We start from the raw sequence: 25,769 nt of genomic DNA, 5'->3' as shown, positions 1-25,769 counted from the left end.
GACTGTACCTGTCTAATTCTCAGGGAAAAATCTTTAGATTGGAGTCTTTCTGTATTGAGTTTCTTAAAAATTTCTACCAAGAGAGATTTAGAATGAGCAGAAATAGTACAGATAATTTAAATAACCTTAGAAACTCAAAGAAATGCGTGACTTTAACTAACCTTGAGTGATTTGATTACAAACACCAATAAAGTAAATAAAAATGAGTACTTCTCAGAGTGTACATTTTGGATTGGAATACAGCTTGGAGCTGTGAAAAAAGCAAGAGTTTTAATGATTAGAGAAATGTTGTAAGTTCATAATTTTAACAGGTTAAAAGCCAAGACTGATCACATTCATGCATCAGATTGTGTATTTAGTCCCAAACATTTCAGAAACCTTCTCTTCCTTTGTGAATTTTCAAGGACACTAGATAATTCACCACTGCATCATAGTTATATCTAATTCAGACAGCTTTACTCTCCTTTGGTAATAGATGGAATATTATGACATAGGTTCTACTTTTGACAGTTTGATATGCTATATGCTACAACCAGCACTCCCACTAGCACACCCACTAAAATCTACTTTGGGTACCTATGTAGGCAGCTGAAAAGATCAAAATGATCAGTACAAACTATTGGATTGTGACTTTGCTTCAGAATCAGAAAAGAGCTGTCAATACTTGGAAAGCAGTGTTCCAGTCTACCTAAAGAGGTTCAGTGTAGGAGCTGGCACTGTGGTGCAGTGGGTAAAACCACCACCTGTAGCGCCGGCATCCCATATGGGCTCTGGGTCGAGTCCCAGTTGCTCCACTTCCCATCCAGCTCTCTTCTATGGCATGGGAAAGTAGAAGATGGCCCAAGTCCTTGGGCCCCTACACTCACATGGGAGGCCCAAAGGAAGCTCCAAGCTCCTTTCTCCTGGCTTCGGATTGGCTCAGCTGTGGCCACTGTGGCCTTTTGGGGAGTGAACCAGCAGATAAAGGACCAACCTCTCTCTCTCTCTCTCTCTCTCTCTCTCTCCCTGCCTCTCTGTAACTCTGCCTTTCAAATAAATAAATAATCTTTAAAAAATAAAAGAGGTGCAGTGTAATACATGGACAAGGGCATCTGCTTGGGTACCTGAGAGCCAGGTTCTTATTCCGGTGGCACCATTGACTAATTGATGGGTATGAGGAACAGTGCAGTACATTCCCAGCCTCCAGCCCCTGCAAGTTTGCAACAGCAGCACAGAGTTACTTGGCACAAGGTTACAGTCTCTGATGGACAACCAATGCCCAGAGACCCATCACTGTGAGATAATAAGGCCCAAACTTCTCACTTCTAATTAAGGGCATTCTACCTCCAGAGCTCTCAGACTTGATAAAGGCTGCCACTGGGCTGCACCAAACTTGACTTCTTCCTCTGCCCACCCATGCTGCATTTGTCTCCTGGAAATCACAACCCAGCTCCAACAAATGAACTCAACACTAAACTTAAAAGTTAGCTTTCTAAGGGGGTTCCAAGGTGTAGAATAGCAACAGAACAGTCTGTTCTAGGCTAGGCGAAAACAGTGGAAAAAAAGTGGAGAAAGTACACTATAGGGGAAAGTTGCAGTGAAAACTGGCAATAGGAGGTCCTGAGAAAGAGGTGGAAACAGCCTGGACCTGTGTGGAAGGGGCAGATGGACAGCAATGAGCATGGACATAACAAAGAGCCCAGTAGTCCTGATCCAGAGAAAGTGCCCACTCTGACGAGCAAGCTGAAGTCAGACTTCATGGGCCCATGCCACTGTTGATGCAACTGAAGAGAGAGCCTAGTGGACTACACTCTTTGAATCCTGCCCAGAACCCTGAGAGGAACAGGGCTACTGCTCACCCAAAAGAAAATCTTTAAAAAAAAAAAGTGGCACGTCTCTCTCTCTCTCCCCATCCCCTGCCTTCACATCAGCACCCTGTGGCCAGCTATAGGAGAGCTGGAGTCATTTTGGACATAAGCAGGTAACAACTACTGCAGCTCTTGTGTGTACATCCAGCAACTAACTGGGACTGTCTGCATCCTGTTGGCAGGGGCAACCATGGCAATTCAGGAGCAATTGGCAAGGATGGTCTCCACCTTGTCGGCAGGGCAACAGCAGTAGCTCTGCTGTGCCCACCCCATAACAGGTGGAGAGGGGAAGCCATCCCGATGGAAGGGAAGTGCCACCTGCGGGGACTCTTGTACACGCACAGCACAATTGTGAAATGAGTGGAGCTGCAGCCAGTGGGCATTGTGCATGCCTGTGATGTGGGGATTTTACCCGAGGGAAAAATCAGTGTTCTCCACAGACTTTGAGTCTGGCTGGAAGGATTGGGTTCCATCTGCCTGAGCAAAAAACACAAAGCAGCTCTGGAAACCCCCAAGTCTCTCTGTGGATGGGACAGGCTAGTGGGACAGAGTGGATCCTCTTGCACTACTTAATCATGGGAGCCCTGATTGCTGAGACTGTGAAAACACTGTGACTGCGAGAGGGTGCAGGGTGTAGCTGGGTCTCTGGGCAATCACTGGGTGCAGCTCCACATGCTCAGAGCTCCTTGTTTGCCTAGGGTGGCTCATTGCAGCAAGAACCGTGCTCACAGTGAAGAATACACAGATCATTTGTGCAGTTCATAAGGTGGCCCAGATGAGTGTTGAACATATTGGGACCTAATACTCAGGCATTGCTCAGATTGGAGAAGAGGAGATGAGGGTGTGATCACACCAACAGAAGTGACCACTCCCCACTTCTGTTAACAAGAGGAGCATTGGAAAAACCCTGCAAGATATAGGTACTGGCAATGACTTCTTGGAAAACACCCCAGAAGCGCAGGTAGTCAAAGCCAAAATTAACATTTGGGATTGCATCAAATTGAGAAGTTTCTGTACTTCAAAAGAAACAGTTGGGAAAGTGAAGAGGCAACCAACAGAATGGGAAAATATATTTGCAAACTATGCAACTGATAAAGGGTTGATAACCAGAATCTACAAAGAAATCAAGAAACTCCACAACAGCAAAACAAACAACCCACTTAAGAGATGGGCCAAGGACCTCAATAAACATTTTTCAAAAGAGGAAATCCAAATGGCCAACAGACACATGAAAAAATGTTCAAGATCACTAGCAATCAGGGAAATGCAAATCAAAACCACAATGAGGTTTCAACTCACCCCGGTTAGAATGGCTCACATTCAGAAATCTACCAATGATAGATGCTGGAGAGGATGTGGGGAAAAAGGGACACTAACCCACTGTTGGTGGGAATGCAAATTGGTTAAGCCACTATGGAAGTCAGTCTGGAGATTCCTCAGAAACCTGAATATTAACCCTACCATTCAACCCAGCCATCCCACTCCTTGGAATTTACCCAAAGGAAATGAAATTGGCAAACAAACAAGCTGTCTGCACATTAATGTTTATTGCAGCTCAATTCACAATAGCTAAGACCTGGCCCCAACCCAAATGCCCATCAACAGTAGACTGGATAAAGACATTATGGGACATGTACTCTATCAAATACTATACAGCAGTCAAAAACAACGAAACCCGGTCATTTGCAACAAGATGGAGGAATTTGGAAAACATCATGCTGAGTGAATTAAGCCAGTCCCAAAGGGACACATATCATATGTTCTCCCTGATTGGCGACAACTAACTGAGCACCAAAGGGGAAACCTGTTGAAGTGAAATGGACACTATGAGAAACAGTGACTTGATCAGCTCTTGTCCTGACGGTTGATGTACAATGTAATACTTTATCCATTTTAGTATTTTTTTTGTTCTGTACCATTGGTTGAACTCTGTAATTAACACACAATTATTCTTAGGTGTTTAAATTTTAACTGAAAAGTGATCCCTGTTAGGAATTTGAAAAACATTATGCTGAGTGAAATAAGCCAGTCCCAAAGGGACAAATACCACTTGTTCTCCGTGATAGGTGACAACTAACTGAGCACCAAAAAGGAAACCTGTTGAAGTGAAATGAACACTATGAGAAACGGTGACTTGATCAGCCCTCACCCTGACTATTGATGAGCAACTTAATATGTTATCCCTCTTAGTATTTTTTTTTGTTTGTTCTACTTAATACTTTTGGTTGAATACTGTCATCAATACACAATTATTCTTAAGTGCTGAAACTTAACTGAAAAGTGATCACTGTTAAATATAAGAGTGGGAATAAGGGAGGGAAGAGATGTGCAATTCGGGACATGCTCAAGCTGACTTACCTCAAACGGTAGAGTTAGAGACATACCAGGGGATTCCAATTCAATCCCATCAAGGTGGCATGTACCAATGCCATCTCACTAGTCCCAGTGATCAATTTCTGTTCACAACTGATCATAATGATAGGACTAAGAGCCAAAGGGAGCACATAAACAAGACTAGTGTCTGCAAATACTCACCGATAGAATGAAAAAGGGAGAGAACGATCCAACATGGGAAGTGAGATACACAGCAGACGCATAGAATAGCAGATGTCCTAAATAGCACTCTGGCCTCAGAATCAGCCCTTAAGGCATGCGGATCTGGCTGAAAAGCCCATGATAGTATTTCAGGCATGGAAAGCCAAGACACTCTGGCAAAAAAAAAAAAAAAAAAAAACAAAACCTAAATGAAAGATCTCCGCGAGTGAGATCCCAGTGGAAAGAACGGATCATCAAAGAAGGAGGTACCTTTCTCTGAAGGGAGGAGAGAACTTCCACTTTGACCATGACCTTGTCTAAATATGATCAGAGTCGGTGAACTCAGGGGGCTTCCATAGCCTTGGCAGCTCATGACAAGAGCCTAGGGTGATTACTGATGCCATAAACAAGAGTGTCATTTTGTTTAGTCAACAACAGGAGTCACTGTGCACTTACTCCTCATGTAGGATCTTTGGCCTTAGTGTGCTGTACATTGAGATTTAATGCTATAACTAGTACTCAAACAGTATTTTTCACTTTATGTTTCAGTGTGGGAGCAAACTGTTGAAATCTTTACTTAATGTATGCTAAACTGATCTTCTGTATATAAAGAGAATCGAAAATGAATCTTGATGTGAATGGAAGGGGAGAGGGAGTGGGAAAGGGGAGGGTAGCGGGTGGGAGGGACGTTATGGGGGGGGGAAGCCATTGTAATCCATAAGCTGTACTTTGGAAATTTATATTCATTAAATAAAAGTTTAAAAAAAAGGAAAAAAGGGGAGAAGACCAAAATCAATAAAATCAGAGATGAAAAAGAAAATGTAGTAATAGATACCACAGAAATAAAAAGAATCATCAGGAATTAGTACAAAGAGCTATATGTTAACATATTGGAAAATATATCTTGGACATATAAAATCTATCAAAATTGAGTCATGAAGACATAGAACACCCAAACAGACCAATAACCAAGATGGGGATTGAATCAGTAACAAAGACCTTCCCAACAAAGGAAAGTCCTGGTCCTGATGGATTGACTGCTGAATTCTACCAGACATTTCATGAAGAACTAATTCCAGTTCTTTTCAATTCAAAACAATTGAAAGGTGAGACTATCCTCCTGAACTCTTTTATGAATGCAACATTACCTTAATTCCTAAACCAGAAAAAGAAACAACAGAGAAAGAGAACTATAGAGCAATTTCTCTGATAAAGTTAGATGCCAAAATCCTCAATAAAATACTAGACAATCAAATCCAACAACATCAGAAAGACCATCTACCTGGCCCAAGTGGCATTTATCTTTGGTATGCAGGGATGGTTCAACATCTGCAATCAATAAATACGGTGACTGTTCCTCACCGCCGCTGGAGAATTAGGCAGGCTGCCCGCAGCTTGCCTTGACCGAGGAGGGGAAGTGTGCCACCCACCACTCAGCCTTCCACAAACCCGGGGGACACTCAGCCATGGTGTGGAGCCCAGTCGAAGCAGGGTCTCACTTTATTGTAAAAGAGAGGTGTATATATAGCGGATGAGCAGATGCAGGCAAGGGGTGGGGTGATGTGATGCAAAGGGTTGCAGCCACTCCTATTATACCACCTTAATGATCCTTAGGCAAAAGCACCCTGGGGCTGGGGTGTTTGCCACCAGGGATTTGAAGCTTAAAGACAGGTTTTCAAACTCGAGGCAGGCACAAGAAGTTTCCTCTAGGCCTCTTCAGATTCAGCCTCCCCCACAGCTCCCCATTTTGTTTTAACACGCGGTCCCTGTCTTAGGTTGCCCCCAGCCATCCTTGCCCTTATCCGTCATTGGTAACCCAGGCAGCTTGGCCATGAGCCCTGTCTTAGGTTGGTACAGGACGCTGCATGCTTTACCCATCTTGGGGCGTCGCGTGACTTGTAATTATGGGAGTGTGGTGAGCCTTCTCCACCGCCTGTCATAGGTTGTTCCAGTCCATCCGGACTCTTACTCGTCATTGGCAATGTGGAGAGCACTGGGGGTGCTTCCCCAGTTTAGGGGATTGTAGCCCTCTGTGGCTACCAGCCTCTGGTAATGAACCTCAACCTGTCTCACCTTTATTACCTCTATGTGCTGTTGTATAAACTGTATAAGGCTATTCATTATGCATGGGCCAATAGCAAGGATTAAAAGCAGGGCAAGAAAAGTCCAAGAAGAGGGAAGAGGTAGGGCAAGAGTCCATTAAGGCCCGTCTAAAAGGGGCTTTCTTGGAGTTCTCTTTGTCTTTTTCAGGTCCTCCCAAAGTGTTTTGATGATCACGTTTGGGTCATCGAATCCCCCATCACTGGGCTGGGCACTTGTTGTCAGGATCACAGAGAAGAGTAGCGTCTGCATCATCACCTCCCTCTGGATCTCCGTCCATTTCTGGAAGAGGAAAGACAAGGGGATCTCCCTCAGGGGCAAACCGCTCCCTGGGTAGGTTGTTGCTTGCATCAGGCATAGGCCTTATATTTCTGGCCGGTATCCAAATCGGAGTCAACTCCCCTATGGGGAACACAGAGCCAAATCCTCTTCCCAACTGAATCAGTGGGTCAGGCCCTCTCCAGAGTCGGGTGAGAGGGTCTCTCCATCTAACGAGCATCTGTGGTTTAGGGGTTAAATGTCCCCAATGTTTTTGGGACCTTGATTCTCTTGACCCTTTTGAAAAATTTAAAATATTGATGGTAAACAAGGCATTATGTAACTGTAGATGGGGGGTAGCCACTCCCCCTTTTTGTTTTAACAACTGTTCCTTGAGGCATTGATGGTTTCTTTCCACAATAGCCTGTTCCTGTGGGTTGTGAGGAATTTCAGTAGAGTGTTGAATTATTTTACATCTTGGCAGCACTTTTTAATTTATACAACCCGATTGGTTATTATCTCTGTAAGATAAGAAATATATCTTTTGACATCTCCAGGGGCCCTTTTGGAGATACCAAAATTTTAGAGAATTTAGAACTTTGATTTTTAGAAAGTTTGTTAAAGGTGCCAAGAGAACTTAGAGTATCTGGTTAAAATAGAATTTTTTTTTTTTTTTTTTGACAGGCAGAGTGGACAGTGAGAGAGAGACAGAGAGAGAAAGGTCTTCCTTTTGCCGTTGGTTCACCCTCCAATGGCCGCCGCTGCAGCCGGCGCACCGCGCTGATCCTGGCAGGAGCCAGGAGCCAGGTGCTTTTCCTGGTCTCCCATGGGGTGCAGGGCCCAAGCACCTGGGCACCTGGGCCATCCTCCACTGCACTCCCTGGCCATAGCAGAGAGCTGGCCTGGAAGAGGGGCGACCGGGACAGAATCCGGCGCCCCAACCGGGACTAGAACCCGGTGTGCCGGCGCCGCAAGGTGGAGGATTAGCCTATTGAGCCACGGCGCCGGCCCTAAAATAGAATTTTTTAACATTCTGAAATGGCAGTCATTTATTTAATTAGGGTGATTTTAATATCTTTAGAACAGATCTGATGACATTTATGTAGCTTTTTAAGACTTAAATATTTTTTATTAATTTAAACTGAGACAGTAGAGTACACAATAGATTACCTTGACAGAACATGAATTTTAGGTCTCTTGTTGTTGAATAAACCAGAAATAAAAACCTTGAACATAAGAGTTAGCACACAAAATTATCACATAACTCAGAACTATTTAACAGAGCTAAAAAGAGCTTACATGACCTAACTTTAGAAACGGCAGAGTAACTGATTAAGTAGACACTGTTAAAAAGAGACACTATAGGTTTTGCAAAAACAGATCTGTAAAAGAAACAAGTTTAAAGCATATTAAGGACATGTAAAGACTTGTGTACACAGAATATAAGACCACTTTAGCTGGAAAGCAAAAACATGAATACAACATAGGTCTGACATCATTTACAACATTTTAATACACTTTGTATAATTTGAATTGACTCAAACAGTTGCTACTTTAACAAATTTAGAGTCCCATCCTTTGAGAGTTCCAGGGATCCGACTGGAAGTCCCAAAGTTGGTAGACTCCATTTGAGAATTTAAACTGTTAGCCAAACCCCTCAGCCAAAAACTAGTACGTATAACCTGAGTATTTTAACCAAGGCTGTGGGCTAGATCTGATCAGAGTTAGGTAATCACTTAAACATTAAAGACAGACAAATCCAATAAAATGGGAAACCTTCAAGACACATGCAAACTCTCATTAGATAAGTTAGCTACAGCAGCACAGAAAAGAGCTGATCATCAGCATAGGAGCCCATTGCTTAGGACAGGGAAACACATCCTGAAACAAAGCAGCAGAGAATGAGAGGCTTCTGTAGGGCTGGAAGAAAAGTTTTATTAACTGTAAAGAAAGACTCATCAGGTTGGAAAGCGTTAAATGGATTAAGGTTCTTGTTTCCTTAGGTAAGGCCAGGGGTGATATGCTATGTCCTGAAGGAGAGTAAGTGCCCATGGTGAGTTGGGGCCATCCTCAGCAACCACCTTGCAGAGCTCCTTGAGGTCTTTGGCCTCCCAGGGGTACCATGCTTGCGGCCTGGCTCCCCCAGGCTCTAAGTTGACCGGGAAGGCCTGGGTTTTAGCTGGTGCCAGTCGTGAATCACCCCCTCCTGCCCGAGGAGAAGGAGGAGGGCGATCCAATGCACACGCCCAATCCCCTCCAGGATCATGCCACGACTTGAGGTCCTCCCTTGCAGCTGCGTAAGAGGAAGTCGCGCCCATCCTCACCTCAGCCGCCATGTGTGGAACATAGGAGGCAGGAAGTTCTGTTCATCCCTGAGCCCTTTCAGGGGGAGGGGGTGCTGTGGCTGTATGCACATCTATGCCTGCCTCCCCTGCCCCTGCCTTCGTCAGGCTCAGAGCGGCTTGCTGTTCGCCAAAGTCAGCCAGGCTTCCTCCTCTCTGCGTTCTTCCTCTGTGGTGGACACCTGATCCAGCCCGCCCTCCCGGCAACAATGGTGTGTGCCCTTCTCCAACCCCCGGGAAGGCAGAACAGGACCTATGGCTCCCAACACAAGGCCCTTATGATCTCCCTGATGTTGGGAGAATGCCTTAGCAGCATTGCTGCAGGCTAGGGAGGAGGCTTCACCACCTGGTTCCCTTACAGGGGGAAGCAGGCCCTCTGGGTGAAATGAGGCTTTGAGAGCCCAGATGGTAGGGAAGAACCCCAGTGGAGGGGCAATCCCCAGATGTTTCTCTCCATCTATGGCTATTTTCTCAACCCTTGCCCATGTTGTCCAGGAAAAGAGTTCCAAGCCTCTGGACCTGAGCATAAGCTGTAGGGCTTTCAAGGTTGGGTCGTTTCTTGCTGAAGTTGCATTACCCATATTTTTAGGGTTTCACTTACCCCAACAAACGCTTGGCCTCAGCTGGATGTCCTGGTCGTGCCCTGTGTGCCCCACGTTGGGCGCCAGCTGCGGTGACTGTTTCTTGCCACCGCCGGAGAATTAGGCAGGCTGCCTGCACCTTGCCTTGACTGAGGAGGGGAAGTGCGACACCCACCACTCAGCCTTCCCCAAACCCGGGGGACAATCAGGCACGGTGTGGAGCCCAGTCGAAGCAGGGTCTCACTTTATTGTAAAAGAGAGGTGTGTATATAGCTGAAGTACAGAGCGGATGAGCAGATGCAGGCAAGGGTTGGGGTGATGTGATGCAAAGGGTTGCAGCCACTCCTATTATACCACCTTAATGATCCTTAGGCAAAAGCACCCTGGGGCTGGGGTGTTTGCCACCAGGGATTTGAAACTTAAAGACAGGTTTTCAAACTCGAGGCAGGCTCAGGAAGTTTCCTCTAGGCCTCTCCGGATTCAGCCTCCCCCACAGCTAAATGGTATACATCACGTAACAAACTGAAGAACAGAAACCATACGGTTATCTCAATATAGAAAGCATTTGATAAAATACAACATCTTTTCATGATGAAAAACTCAAGCAAATTGGGTATAGAAGGAATATCCCTCAACATAATCAAGGCAATCCCTGACAAACCCACAGCCAGCATCTTATAGAGTAGGAAAAAACTGGAGGCATTCCAACTAAGATTCAGAACCAGACAAGGATGCCAACTCTCACTAGTGCTATTCAATATAGTCCTGGAAGTTTTAGATAGAGCTATTAGGCAAGAAAAAGAAATAAAAGAGATTCAAATTGGGAAAGAGAAAGTCAAACTATCCCTATTTGCAGATAACACGATTCTATATATAGGAGATCCAAAAGACTCCACCAAGATACTATTGGAACTCATAGAAGAGTTTGGTAATGTGGCAGTATATAAAATCAACATACAAAAATCCATAGCCTTTGTATACACAGATTTTGCCATGGCTGAGAGAACTTCTAAGATAAATCTCATTCACAATAACTACAAAAAATAAAATACTTTGGAATAAACTTAATCAAGGATGTCACAAATCTCTATGATAAAAAACACAAGATAATAAAGAATGAATTAGAAGAAGTCATAAACAATGGGAAAATCTTCCATGTTCATGGATTGGAAGAATCAATATCATCAAAATGTCCATACTACAGAAAGCAATTTGTAGGTTCAGTGTAATCCCAATGAAAATACCAGTAACAATCTTCTCAGTCAGTGTTCTCAGTTCTAGGAAAAATGATGCTAAAATTCATATGGAAACACAAGAGACGCTGAATAGTTAAAACAATCTTAAACATCAAAGACAAAGCTGGAGGCATCACAATACCAGATCTCAAGACATACTATAGGGCACTTATAATCAAAACATGCTTGTACTGGCACAAAAACAGAAGTGCAGACCAATGGAACAGAATAGAAACTTCAGAAATCAATCAACACATCTATGACCAACTTGTCTTTGATAAAGGAGCAAAAACCAATACCCGGAGCAAGGATAGTCTAGTCAAAAAATGGTACTGGAAAAACTGGCTCTCCAAAAGCAGAAGTATGATACAAGACCCCACGGTACACCTTACATGAAAACCCACTCAAAATGAATCAAAGACCTAAATCTACAACCTGATACCATCAAATTACCAGAGAACATTGAAGAAACCCTACAAGACATTGGCATAGGGAAAGACTTCTTGGAAAAGACCCCAGAAGCACAGGCAATCAAAGCCAAAATTGGTAAATGGGATTACAACAAGCTGAGAAGCTTCTGCACTGCAAAAGAAACACTCAGCAAAGGGAAGAGGTAACCAACAGGATTGAGAAAATATTTCCAGACTATGCAACTGATAAGGACTAATTTCCAGTTTCTATAAAGAGCTCAAGAAACTCAACGAAAACAAAGCAAACAATCCAGCTAAGAAATGGGCAAAGGACCTGAACAGACATTTTTCAAGAGGGAATTCAAATGGCCAACAGACACATGAAAAATGCTCAGGATCACTAGCCATCAGGGAGACGAAAATCAAAACCACAATGAGGTTTCACCTCACCTCAGTTAGAATGGCTCTCATACAGAAATCAACAAACAGCAAATGCAGGCAAGGATATAGGAAAAAGGGTACCCTAATCCACTGTTGGGAGGAATGTAAACTGGTACAGCCGTTGTGGAAGGCAGTATGGAGATATCTCAGAAATCTTCATATAGACCTACCATATGACCCAGTCATCCCACTCCTGGAAATTTACCCAAAGGAAATGAAATCAGCATGTGAAAGGGTGATCTGTATCCCCATGTACATTGCAGTTCAATTTACAATAACTAAGATATGGAATCAACTGAAGACTGAATTAATATTATGGTATATATATATATATATATATACACTATGGAACACTACACAGTGGTAAAAAATGAAATTCTGTGATTTGCAAGAAAATGGATACAAGAAACCATTATTCTTAGTGAAATAAGCCAGTACCAAAAAGACAAATACCATGTGTTCTCTCTGATCTGAGATATCTGAGATAACAGAGTACCTAAAAGGTAATTTATAGAAGTGAAATTGACACCTTGTGGTGCAATGATTTTGAACAGCTCTTATCTTGACTTTTGAGGAACAATGGTTTTTGCTTGTTTTTCTTTTTTCTTCATACTATTTTTTGAACTCTTTAGTTAGTGTAGGGCTAATTTTATGAGTATAAAGGTAACTGAAAATAGATATTTGTAAAAAATCAGAATGGGAATGGAAGAGAGAGGAGGTGGAAGGGTGGGAGTATGGGTGGGAGGGTGGGAATAATCACTATGGTCCTAAACTTGATTTTTATGAAATGCATTAAGTTTGTATTCCTTAAATAAATATTTTTAAAAAGCTGCTTGACAACTATGGGACAGTAGAAGAAACCTACCATATATGTAAAAAAAATCATGGAAGGAAAGGAGAGGAGAAAATTTGAAGAAATAATGGTCAAGTTTCCCCTGATTTGGGATTTGGGACCGTGTTTTGGAATCTCATTTGTTTTCTCCATGCTCCTTGAATATTCCACATTAAGGTTGTGTCATTTCTTAAAAAGCTATCACTCCTTGAGCACAGTGCATACTGTGTCATGTCATTTATTTGAAGTTCTATCACGGGCAAAACAATGTTATAATGCTAGAAATCAGATCAATGCTTGCCTCTAGAGGAACAACGGAATGAGGACTAACAGAAAAAAAAGACAAGAGAAAATATTCTAAGGCAGTTTATTTCTTGAATGTGGGAATTACATGTGTATATATATATGTATATTTACCTATTACATATAATATGTTGTAAATATATACATATTTATCAAGACTCATCTAACTTAAAATCTGTAGATGTCCCAAATGTAAATTATGCCTCAATTTAAAAATACCTTAGAATTAAAAGTCATTATTGTAAAAAGGCAAGATTACCAATAAGCCAAAAATAAATACATAAATAAGCAAAAAAAGAGTTGGCTTCTTAGGGTAGACATCCAAGGACAGGTAACCCATGTCTTCACTCTCAGCCTCAGTTCTTTCTTCCAAGTCCTAGGACCACTGTGAAGATCAAATGAGATGGCTCAGCAAAATCTTTTTTAAAAGTACAATGTGGGGCCAGTGCTGTGGCACAGTGGGTTAACACCCTGGCCTGCAGTGCCAGCCTCCCATATGGGTACCTGTTTGAGTACTGGCTATTCTACTTCCTATCCAGCTCTCTGCTATGGCCCGGGAAAGCAGTAGAAGATGGCCCAAGTCCTTGGGCACCCTACACCCACGTGGGAGACCCAGAAGAAGCTCCTGGCTCCTGGCTTCAGATTGGCACCGCTCCAGCCATTGCAGCCAACTGGAGAGTGAACCAGCGAATGTAAGACACCCCCACCCCACCTCTCCTCTGCGTAACTCTGACTTTCAAATACATAAATAAATCTTTTTAAAAAGTACAATGCAAGATTTGTTTTCCGTTTATTAAAATATGGATTACACATAAATTCTCACTCAAGCCAGCTGGGATGCCATTATAGGACACAGACTCTGAAGATAAAGACAAATTTGACTTAAAATCCCTGCTTCAACACTTCCAGCTCTATGGCCTCAGGAAAGTTACTTTACTTCACTACTTTTCCACTCTCCCATCTGTAAATTGAAGACAATAAGATACCTACTAAACTATTTTGAGACATGCTGTTCAAAAGGTGTAGCCCAGAGATTTGCTTAGAGAAAATGCATCCATGTTGTCTGCACCTGGGGGAACAATTATAAAGTATCAGGTATCCTTATATTTCTGAGAACGGATATCTATGAGATAAACACTTTTCTCATGGGAAGAGGTTGAGTAAAATGTTTACTTTTCTAGCTAGCTGGCCTTTTTGGTGTTTGCCTTGGCCCTAGATATAAGAGGTGGACAGGACAGGAAGAGGTCCATACAAGATATGGAAGACAGAACAGGTCAGTGGGAAGCAGCTTGTAGCAGATGTTCCCAGGAGGTGGACTAATGAGCCACTTGGCCTAGTGTGAACTGGAGGGGTACCTTACGACAGAGGGCAAGTTGAAAGATTAAAAGACCAAAATCCAGCTTTCTGGAGTATGGAGGATAGTGAAGGCTGTGCTAGAATGTATGCAGTGTTGTCTGGAAAGATGTGACTAGAGAAAAACATACTATAAAAGGAATGTATAAAATTAAAGAGATCAAAAAAGGCAGGGGTTGAGAATGTTGAACTTTGAGTGAGGTTATCAAAAGGGCAAAAAAATAATCACTTAGGATGGATCTGGTAATAGTTGCTAAAGAAATACTTTGGTTGATTGATTTATTGATTGGGAAGGATGAGGAGGCAAGTGGAATAAACCAATGAAGTAAGTCCAAGGAAACCCCACCCCATCCACTTGGGGTTCTGCTATCCAACTTCACCGTCTTTCATCCCCCATGACTCAGCTCTGGACAAGTTCCAGGGTCAACATGCCCTGATACCATTCTGCTTGTAGCATGGCACGCCGAAATCATGTGCAAAGTCTGGAAATCGATAGTCATTCCTTCCTTATCTGTTCATAATATTTTTCTCTGCAGTTTCCAGCATTTTCCTGGGCTCCAGCAGTTTCTCTCTCCCCATATTCCTACCCTATAGTCCCCAACTCTTTTTGTTAGCTTCCAGTACAGCTTTCAAGGATATAATGTGTACTCATTGGGATTACCAAGAATCTAAGGCAGTGGTTGAGAGAGATTGCTGAGAATAGTGACAAGTAGCACACGAGAAAGCCACTCCATTGGTCCTAGGAGTTGATCCAGATGATATAGCTTATCAATTGTGTGCCTTTTCTTCCACCCTACCTGTATAACATGTCACAGGTTCTGCAGATAGTTAGCCAGTAAATATAACTTTCCTAAGAGGACAAGAACATAAGTTCTTTTAAGAGTTTGTAAAAATTTATGCTACCATTCAACAAGCTAGTAATTCATTTGCATAAATAGCTTCAAGATGTATTTTAAGTCCTATACTATATCAGACTGATTATCTGAAACCACTTCATTGGATAACCCTAATGCTGATGGTGATGATGATGATAATGATTGTTCCATTTACTGAGCACCTACCATGTATAATGTCCTGTACCCATCTCTTTACAAATGTGTTCACATTTCACCTTCACAACAACCTTCTAAAATACTATTGTTCCCATTTTACAGATGAAGAATCAGGACTCTGATAGCTTCATGCATTTGTTCAAGATGATATCTTCAATAGTTGCAAAAAAAATGTTTAGCTGTTGAAATCATTACTTAAGGTATACTAAGCTGATCTTCTGTATATTAAGATAATCGAAAATGAATCTTGATGTGAATGGAAGGGGAGAGGGAGTGGGAAAGGGGAGGGTTGTGGGTGGGAGGGACGGTATGGGGGGGGAAGCCATTGTAATCCATGAGTCGTACTTTGGAAATTTATATTCATTAAATAAAAGATTAAAAAAAAAACAAAAACAAAAAAATGTTTAGAACGGTGCTTGGCAAAGAGGAAGGGCAAAGTAGAAAGATTTGAAAGTCAGTAAGGTTTTCATTTTTTTCCTCTCACTCAGTGCAAATGTGGCCATGCCCAGGGTATTCTCAGGATTATCCTGAGAACTGACTTCCTGACACCTGCTATGGCTCCCACTTGGTTCTCCTTCTTAACAAAAAAAAAAAATCTATTTGTTTTTAATACATTGGAAAGGCAGAGAGAAAGAGACAGAGAGAGATCTTCCATCTGCTGCTTCACTCCCCAAATGCCTACAACAGCTGAGGCTGCCAAGGCCCAAGTCAGGAATCTAGAACTCAATCCACATCTCTTACGTGAGTGACAGGGAACCAAACACTTGAGCCATCACCTGCTACTTCCCAGGGTGTGCATTAACAGGGAGCTGGATCCAAAGCAGAGACAAAGACTAGAATTCACTGCATCTACTAGGGGAGGCATTGTCCAATCACTGTCAGCCTGCCATCCAACTCAATGGATTTGAGAGTGTGAGCAACACTGAAGTCTTTTGCACTCCCTGATTACAATTACTTGTTGGCAAACATTTGCTACCCACTGGCTGAATTTGCCCATAGTTAACAACCTCCGCAGTCTAGGATGGGTGGTTGTTCCCTAGCATTGCAGTGTAGGCGATAAACTCACAAGTTTGTATCAAAATCCCAGAAAAAAAACCCAAATATTAATTGAATAGCTTTTTCTGAATTGTGCCTATCTCCATAGAGCCTCTGTGAAATTATTTTCAATGAAATAGATTCAGAATCTGACCATTTCTCATGACTTCACTGCCAACAGCCTGATGCAAACCACCACTGTTTCCTACCTGGACCATTGCAGCAGGATCTTCTTTGGTCCCCCTCCTTTGACCTTTGCTCCTCTTCAATATGTTCTCCTCAGGGCAGTCAGGTTCATCCTGCAGGGACACAAGGCAGCTCAAGATACTCCTTGGCCACATCTTCTTAAGGTGGAATTCACATGTTGCACATAAGGAAAGCCAAAGTCCTTGCATTGGCCTGCAAGTCCTTTTGTGTCTTGGCCTGTCATAATCCTCTGAGTCTGAATAGCACCCTCCTCTGCTTTAGCCATTGCTTCTCCTTAACCCTGGTAGGTTAGCTTCTGCCTCAGAGCCTCAGTATTTGCCTTTTCCCACCTGGGTTGTTCATCACACAGGTAGCCATGGTGCTTGCTCCCCTGACTCCTTCAGATTTTCACTCACATGTTAACTTGTCAGAGAGAATTTTCCTGACAGTTCTGTTAAAACCTGCAGCTCCCTGTCATCTCTTCCTACCCTTTTCCTTTCGTCTCTGTCAAATTTACTCCTGAATCCCTAGAAGCTGCTCAATGCCCGCCAGACAGTAGGTGCTCAGTAGATATTCATTGAATGAAAGAATGAATAAAATGAGAGAATATTATTCTAAATTGCCCCCCTAGACCACAAACGGAAATGAAATTGCCTTGATGAATGCAGAAAACCTATTACCTTGCACATTAGGAACCAGGTACTCTACTTTCTGATAAATTCTGAAACACATTGCCCATGAAGCCAACCACAATCACTGACTTTTCTTTTTAACATGGGTTAACAGTCACAGGTGGAAACAGAGAGAGAAGCTGACACAATGGAATGAGAGTGGTTTGCATCCTCCAGCTCAACCCATTGAGATTTCAAAGCTATGCAAACTACAATTGCTGTTCTTCTTCTAGCCGGATCCCTACTTGCTTTCTATTAACAGCTAAGTACTATTTGCTTTGCTCTTTTCCAAAATTTTCCAGAAAAAAAGTGCTATGGCCATCTTGAGAAAACATAGGGCTGTGCATACATACAAAAAGGATGAAGGTAATTTTTTAGATGAGAAACAAAAATCAGAATCCATCATTCAACCTGAGAAAAGTTCACATATTTTCTCAAAAGTATAGAAATCCAGCCCATCTCTGAGGTAAGGAAATATCCATCGATGGATAATATCCATCTAAGCAAAATTGGAAAGTGTTATTACATGGTGTGTGTGTGTGTGTGAGAGAGAGAGAGAGAGAGAGAGAGAAAGAGGAAGAGAGAGAGAGAGAGAGAGAGAGAGATTAGTCTTTCCTGCTGAATTGAAATATGAATTGCTTGGGCCCAAACAGGCAGTAACATAGATGGTAAAGTCACAAAAACAGGCAGGGACTAATTTCATCTAGCCTGAAACAGATTTGAACCCTTGGGAGTAGCAGTTCTTGAATACCAGCCTCATACGGATTGGATTTCATGATGAGAGAGAGACACATGGGAGTGAAAGAGTGGAGAGTCAGGTTCTTGTGGGATGCAGAGGGCCAGGATGGTTCCTTAGCCTCCGGAATCTGTGGCACAGCTCTTTCTCCTCCCTGCTTTCTGACTCAGCCCACCTGTCACTCCCTGGCCAGATGGTACCAATGGAGAACATTCCAGATTGAAGCAGTTCACTGATGCTGGGTTTCATGGAAACTCCAGTGGCAGAGCATTCCTTTCAACACCATATTCCCTAGTCTGGGGCTGTTGCTCTCCAAAGCTTCCTAGAAGGACTTTCATTCAGCCTGCTGGCCTGCTGACCAAGCCTAAGGCAACCCCTAAGTCCTTCTCTTTGGTGACTTTGCCTCTCTCTCTGGTAAATAACCCTCTTTGGCCACTTTTGAAATGAGAAGTAAGCTTTTATTGCATGATTAAGTTTAGGGACAGTTTGTTTTCATTTCTTTGAAGTTTAATTGTTTATGACTTCTGCCAAAATATGATAGGGGACAATATAGTCCATTTTCATTATTTTGAAGCTTCTTTATCCTGATTTTAAACTTCTATTCTATACAGACACAGGTAGGACAACTTGGCAGTTATATGAAAGAAGGATTTACATAAGTTTAAATGTCTACCCTGAACTGACTTAAATTGCTTTGCAATATTGGGTGTCCCCAGAAGTTCATGACTTTGACCACAGCACAAGATATTTAATCTACTAACTTCTGGAGCATTTATATTGATTGAGGCTTTTATTGTAAAACATTTATACTGAGAAAGCATCATCTATTCTCTCCATAAATATGTGAGCATTCTAAACCTTCAAGTCCAGGTTTCTTCTAAGAAGCAACTTAATAATTATAATTATACTAATATAATAATAATAATTAATGATTAATTTTAAGATTAAATCATGACATATATTTTTTAACTTTTATTTAATAAATATAAATTTCCAAAGTACAACTTTTGGATTATAGTGGCTTTTCCCTCCCTTAACTTCCCTCCCAGCCACAACCGTCCCATCTCCCACTCCCTCTCCCATCCCATTCACATTAAGATTCATTTTCAATTATCTTTATATACAGAGGATCAATTGAGTATATATTAAGTAAAGATCTCAACAGTTTACACCCACACAGAAACACAAAGTATAAAGTACTGTTTGAGTACTGGGTATACCGTTAATTCACATAGTACAACACATTAAGGACAGAGATCCTACATGGGGAGTAAGTGCACAGTGACTCTTGTTGATTCAACAATTGACAGTCTTATTTATGAAGTCAGTAATCACCCAAGGCTCTTGTCATGAGATATCATGGAATATATTAATAATTACATATTGATGATAATTATTATGGTAATAATACTAAATGCATTAATAATTGTTAATAATTATTAGTATTATTAATAGCATTACTATTAGCTGTTATAGTAGTGTTTTAAAATAATAATATAGGAGTAGGTACCATTTATCTTATTTAATTCTCATGAAAGACCCATGATATTGGTATTTTTATTATCCCCATTTTATTGATGACAATAATAAGGTGTGGAGAAATGAAATTATGCCCCTTATATCACACAACTGGTGTATTAAGACACGGGGTCTCTGCTCCATTTCTCACACCATTTCTGTTAATTCGAACATTCTTACCTCCAGAAAGTTCTTGATCCCTTGCCTCCTGTTACCATTGGTCATCACATTTCTCTGGAAAAGATGATCTCTTTACCCATGCATACATACGCATACATCCTTCCTGCTTATTCATCCTGAGAAGTCATTCTCCAAATATGATTCAAGTGTTCCCTTCTTCATGAAGCCTTCCACAATGCCCACATGCAGAATGAGTTAGCCCCTCCTCAGGGCTCCTATTATGTTTGTACAGGTGTCTATTATTGCCCTTACTGCACTGTCCCAGAAACACACTCCTTGTCTGTCCTTTGGACTCAGCTCTCCATCAAGCACCTTGTCTTACTCATTTCTGTGTCTCCCCCTGCTGAGTATAGTTCTAGCACATAAAAAGATGACTCCATAATTGACTATGTGTGTTCCAGAAGCACACAAAATACCTCTTTCCAGTCTTTTGTGCACCCCTGCCATCCCTTTTCCCCAGATTTCTAGTGCGTGGGGACTCCTCAGTGGATAATTCAGTGAAATGGCAAACTTCCTCATAAGCAGGAAAAAAATCAGGGTTGTGCCAGCTCTTCAAGGATCTTCAACTAACAACAGGGCCAATGACCAAGTTTGGATTGGGCTGGCAGAGTCGATTTTCTACCTTTTTATATCATAGATGGTAGCACTTGGCTTGGGGGTAACAGTTCAGAAATGGTTCCACACATGTGCTTCCATATAGGTGAATGGTGAAATGCCCTGTAGCCCAATAAAAGTACTGCTTCACTAATATTTATTAAATGTCTTCTATATTTTAAGCCTTGAGTATGTGCTGAGAATATAAATTTTTAAAAATTTATGTTTTAAAAATTTGTTTTTAGCTTTGAAGGTGGCCAGGAGAAGACAGAAGTTGCGCAATGATTTTATTCTCTGACAATCTATATGGACCAATCAGACCACGGCTTTTTATCACTGGGAGGCCAGCGGTCATCTCTCTTTGCCATAAGAGCCTCTATCCTGTGTCTTCCCCTGCACTTAGGACCAGACATAGACAACTATTATTATTAGTGGCTATGCTGCAACTCAGTGGAACAAAACTGAGAGAGAATACTGCATTCATAGTAAATAAACAATATGTATTGAGTGATTATTGCACATCAGGCTTTCTGCTCCTCCTTATGTATTGTCTGATATAATTATCCTCGTGGCTGCTAAAGTATACACTGTTATTAAACCTTTTTAATAATAGCAATTACTAATAATATGTAGATAGGTTAATATGCATAAGATTGCACAGCCAGTTAATAAAGGGGAATATTGAAGTCAAAACCGTTAGAGTCCAAAGCCTTCTCAGCTATCTAACTATATTGCTTCCCTTAGTACCTGGTGGGAACAAAGACATCTGGGAAGTTAAAGCCATGTCAGTTCATCTCCATTTGGCCAAAGCAAGACACATTTGAGAAAGAGGGAATAGGCCGGTGCCTCGGCTCAATAGGCTAATCCTCTGCCCGTGGCGCCAGCACCCCAGGTTCTAGTCCCAATTGGGGTGCCGGATTCTGTCCCGGTTGCCCCTCTTCCAGTCCAGCTCTCTGCTGTGGCACGGGAAGGCAGTGGAGGATGGCCCAAGTACTTGGGCCCTGCACCCGCATGGGAGACCAGGAGGAAGCACCTGGCTCCTGCCTTCGGAACAGCGCGGTGCGCCGGCCACGGTGGCCATTGGAGGGCGAACCAACGGCAAAGGAAGACCTTTCTCTCTGTCTCTCTCTCTCTCACTGTCCATTCTGCCTGTGAAAAAAAAAGAGGAAGAGGGAATAAACATTAATAATTACCATTGGACATAATATACATATATAATATACATATATATGCTATGTCTGATGGTAATCATTAAATATGTATAATTTATGATATATAAATACTGGGACTTTTGGGGAAAATTATGGCATATAAGACACCATTTTTAGGCAATGCCAGAACTTAAGGAATGCATGAACCATAGGAATGTAAAGTATTAAAAACTTTGATTCTCTGAAATTCACATTTATAAGGTATTATTTATACTGTAAAAACAGTGTTTTTGTAGTTCCATACACTTAAATGAGATATGCTTCCTGGTAAAAGTAAATTATTAAATATATGAAGATTTTATGTGTGATATTGAGCTAATTCTGACTACTAATGGTGCCCATGCCATTCAGTTAGTGGTGGGACTTGAGGGTGAGTCACAAGGCCGTCGCTTCCTTCACAGTCACACCTTCCAATAGATAACTGGACTCATTCATCCGTTCAGTCAGCCATCAGAATATTTATTAAGTGCGTTTTATTTTACTGTGCCAGAAACTGGGGATTATAAGAGGTGAATAAGTTGAGTAAGTCTGTGTGCCTATCCTGCAGATTTTCACAGTGAAGTGGGGAGAGCAGACTCAGGGAGATCTTTGCAATGCCTTGTTTAAGTGCTAGCATTTTCCTCCAGGCATGGCTTCCTTGCAGCCCTGGAGCTAAGAAAATACCAGCTTGTTACCATCATAAATTTATACCCCATAATTATAAATTATTAAGGATGCCAATGTATTTAATAGTTCATATTCCTGTGTGACTTACAATTCATAAAGCATTTTTATTTCATTTAATCCTTATAATAGCATTAGAAAGTAGGAATTCTTAGCTTCATTTAATAAATAAAAAAATGAAACTAAGTTTTCCAAAGCCACAGTGCTAACAAGCTGGGAAGTAATGATTTAAAATGTCACAGTTTTTATTTGAAAATTAGAGTTAACCCAGTAATCAACATAGTCTATACTGAGATGAAATAAATAATAATCTTAAATATTTTAAAAATAAACTAAGAATTACATTAGACCCATCACATCACTATCATAACTTCTCTTCCATCTTAAAATATGAAACAGTAATTATCAATTATGTGTTTCTAAACCTATTTTTAAAGAATAATTGACATTAGAATTCTAATCTCAGCATTAATCAGAAATAGAATTTACTACACTGACAGAGGCTCAGTCTACTTGTCTGATATTCATGCATTAATTTAGCTACATGATTGCATTACTCATTTCCCCACCTCCACCACCAATCAAGATGGAAGTTAGACCTAGTACACAAAATCGGTGGATTGGATTTGGATTCCAGCTTTTCCATTTACTGTGCTGTGTGGATGCCAATAACTACAGGTAAGACACTTGCTGCCCTGGATTGTTGGGGAGGCTGACCAATGGAAGGCAAACAAAGAATCTATGGTGTCTGGCATATGTTAAGTGATCCATATATGGTTGACAGCCATTGCTCAAAGACAGGGATTCAACAAAATTAAGGGCAAAGGGTTATTCTGGAAGTATAACTGCTCCCCTAAAAGAGTAAAAAAATCCCTTGACAAACAGAGCTAAATAGCAAACAGTTGAGGACATTATAGCATTGCAAATAGGGTTAAGAGTTGGGCAAATCTAGATTTGAATCTGGTCTCTGATATGCACTTGGAGGTGATCTCATGAAAGTTGCTGCACCTGTCTGAGTTTCATTATTCTTACCTGTGAAATGGGGATAAAAATTTCTTCAATATAGTGAAGACTGCACTAGGAGTAAAGAGCCTAACAGGGAACTCAGTGAAAGCTGGGACCATTTTTCTCATTTTTGTCACTTGTGTTGTTCAGTTCCCAGCACATTAACTAGCGTCTCCAGACAACACACTCTTATTTGTTGAATTAGTGAGAGCACTTTGTTGGCCCATGGTGAACACTCAATCAACCATTGCTGTCTTTATTAATAGTCCTTGCTTTATTAGTAGTCCTATCTTTATTAATAGTCCTTGCTGTCACTGGCTCCAGAGACCAAGGTGGGAGAGGGCACAGTGTAGCATCAATGAAGAACTAGGTTTGTCCAGGAATCCTATGACTTATTGATTGTATCATAAGTCAGATCTCTTGTAATTTCAATTTTTAAAAATAAAATTTGAAACTTTTGACACAAAAACCATGATACTTATTTTCTTCCGTCTGCTGGTTCACTCCCCGAGTGGCTGCAACATCCGGGGGCAGGGCCAGGTTAAAGCCAGGACCCAGGAGCTTCTTCCAGGTCTCCCACGTGGTGCAGGGGCCCAAGCATGTGGACCATACCCAGGCACCTTAGCAGGGAGATGGATTATAAGTATAGCAGCCACCACTACTATATAAAGCTTTTATTTAACAACTATAAATTTCATAAGTACAACTTTTGGATTATAGTGGTTCTTCCCCCATACCTGCCCTTCCACCCCCAAACCATGCCACCTCCTACTCTCTTTCCCATCCCATTCTTCATTAAGATTCATTTTTAATTATCTGTATATACAGAAGATCAACTCTATACTCAACAGTTTGCACCCACACAGACACTCAAAGTATAAAGTACTGCTTGAAGACTAGTTTTACCATTAATTCCCAGAGTACAACAAATTAAGGACAGAGGTCCTACATGAGGAGCAAGTGCACAGTGACTCCTGTTGTTGATTTAATGATTGACACTCTTATTTATGATGTAACTGATCACCCAAGGCTTTTATCATGAGCTGCCAAGGCTATGGAAGTCTCTTGAGTCCACAAACTCTGTCAGTATTTAGAAAGGGCCATAATCAAAGTGGAAGTTATCTCCTCCCTTCAGAGAAAGGTACCTCCTTTTTTGATGGCCCCTTCTTTCCGCTGGGCTCTCACTCACAGAGATCTTTCATATAGGTCATTTTTTTTGCCACAGTGCCTTGGCTTTTCATGCCTGAAATGTTCCCATGAGCTTTTTAGCCAGATCCAAATGCCTTAAGGGCTTAATCTGAGACCAGAATGCTGTTTAGGGCATTCATCATTCTATGAGTCTGCTGTACGTCCTACTTCCCATGTTGGATCATTCTCTCCTTTTTAATTCTATCAATTATTAATAGGAGACACTTGGTCTTATTTATGCAATCCCTTTGACATTTAATCCTAAATGATACTTATTTACAGAATACAGTAAGATAGGCTGGCGCCGCGGCTCACTGGGCTAATCCTCCGCCTAGCGGCGCTGGCACACCGGGTTCTAGTCCCGGTCGGGGCGCCGGATTCTGTCCCGGTTGCCCCTCTTCCAGGCCAGCCCTCTGCTGTGGCCAGGGAGTGCAGTGGAGGATGGCCCAGGTGCTTGGGCCCTGCACCCCATGGGAGACCAGGAAAAGCACCTGGCTCCTGGCTCCTGCCATCGGATCAGCGCGGTGCGCTGGCCGCAGCGCGCCGGCCGCGGCGGCCATTGGAGGGTGAACCAACGGCAAAAGGAAGACCTTTCTCTCTCTCTCTCTCTCTCACTGTCCACTCTGCCTGTCAAAAAAAAAAAAAAAAAAAAGAATACAGTAAGATAATTCAATCCATTAATTCAATGTGTAATGATCAAATCAAGAGAATTAGTGTTTCCACCCAATATTTATCATTTCTATTGCTTGGAAGCTTCAAAGCCTTTTAGTTATTTTGAAATATATAATAAATTAGCGTAGACTCCAGTTACTCTACTGTGCTATATAATGCTAGAACTAATTCATTCTTTTTGTGTTTTATTACCATTGTCTAATTTTCGGCATCCCACCCTTCCTAGCCTCTAGTGATCGCTGTTAAACTCTATTTCTAGGAAATCAACATTTTTTTTAGCTCCCACAAATGAATGGGAACATGCAGTATTTGTTCTCAAATTTGAATGTCATCAGGAGGCAAAGGACATCTTTTTCAGCACCCCATTTTGGCAATAAAAGTTCGCTCCATTTGACTCTCCTTATCAGCAAGTGCAATGATATGCTCACATATTGATCCATTGTTCCACAAATATTCTTTTATAACCCAAATTCCAAGTCCAGAGCACTCCATGACCAAAATCCCATTAAGTCATCACCTATGCGAATATACGGACCAAAAGGAGCTATAACTTTTGGAAAGCTGGTCAGTGTATTCATGATTTCCATAACCAACTGTTGGAGATTAATATGTACATTATTAAATTAGCCCTTACTATGCTTCAACTGCTGCATTAAGTTCTTTATGTGTACTAAATATCTTAATATCTTATCAAATTCTGAAAACAATTCTGGGAGGTGGGTAATGATTCTACATGTACTAGATTAAAACTAGCTGTGAATAAATGAATAACTTGTATATTTACTCTCAATTGAAATAGCATTTACAGGGATTTTACCTTG

General features: G+C 41.6%; 1 pseudogene; it reads right to left on the bottom strand.

Annotated features, from left to right (window-relative positions):
• The window catches only part of LOC127490168 (large ribosomal subunit protein eL30-like), a 114,397-nt pseudogene that overhangs the window by 2,634 nt on the left and 85,994 nt on the right, over positions 1 to 25,769 (bottom strand).

The sequence above is a fragment of the Oryctolagus cuniculus genome, chromosome 11 (genome assembly GCF_964237555.1).
Source record: "Oryctolagus cuniculus chromosome 11, mOryCun1.1, whole genome shotgun sequence".
Lineage (NCBI taxonomy): Eukaryota > Metazoa > Chordata > Mammalia > Lagomorpha > Leporidae > Oryctolagus > Oryctolagus cuniculus.
The sequence above is the reverse complement of the archived record's forward strand: the minus strand, read 5'-3'. Positions and strand labels throughout refer to the sequence as shown.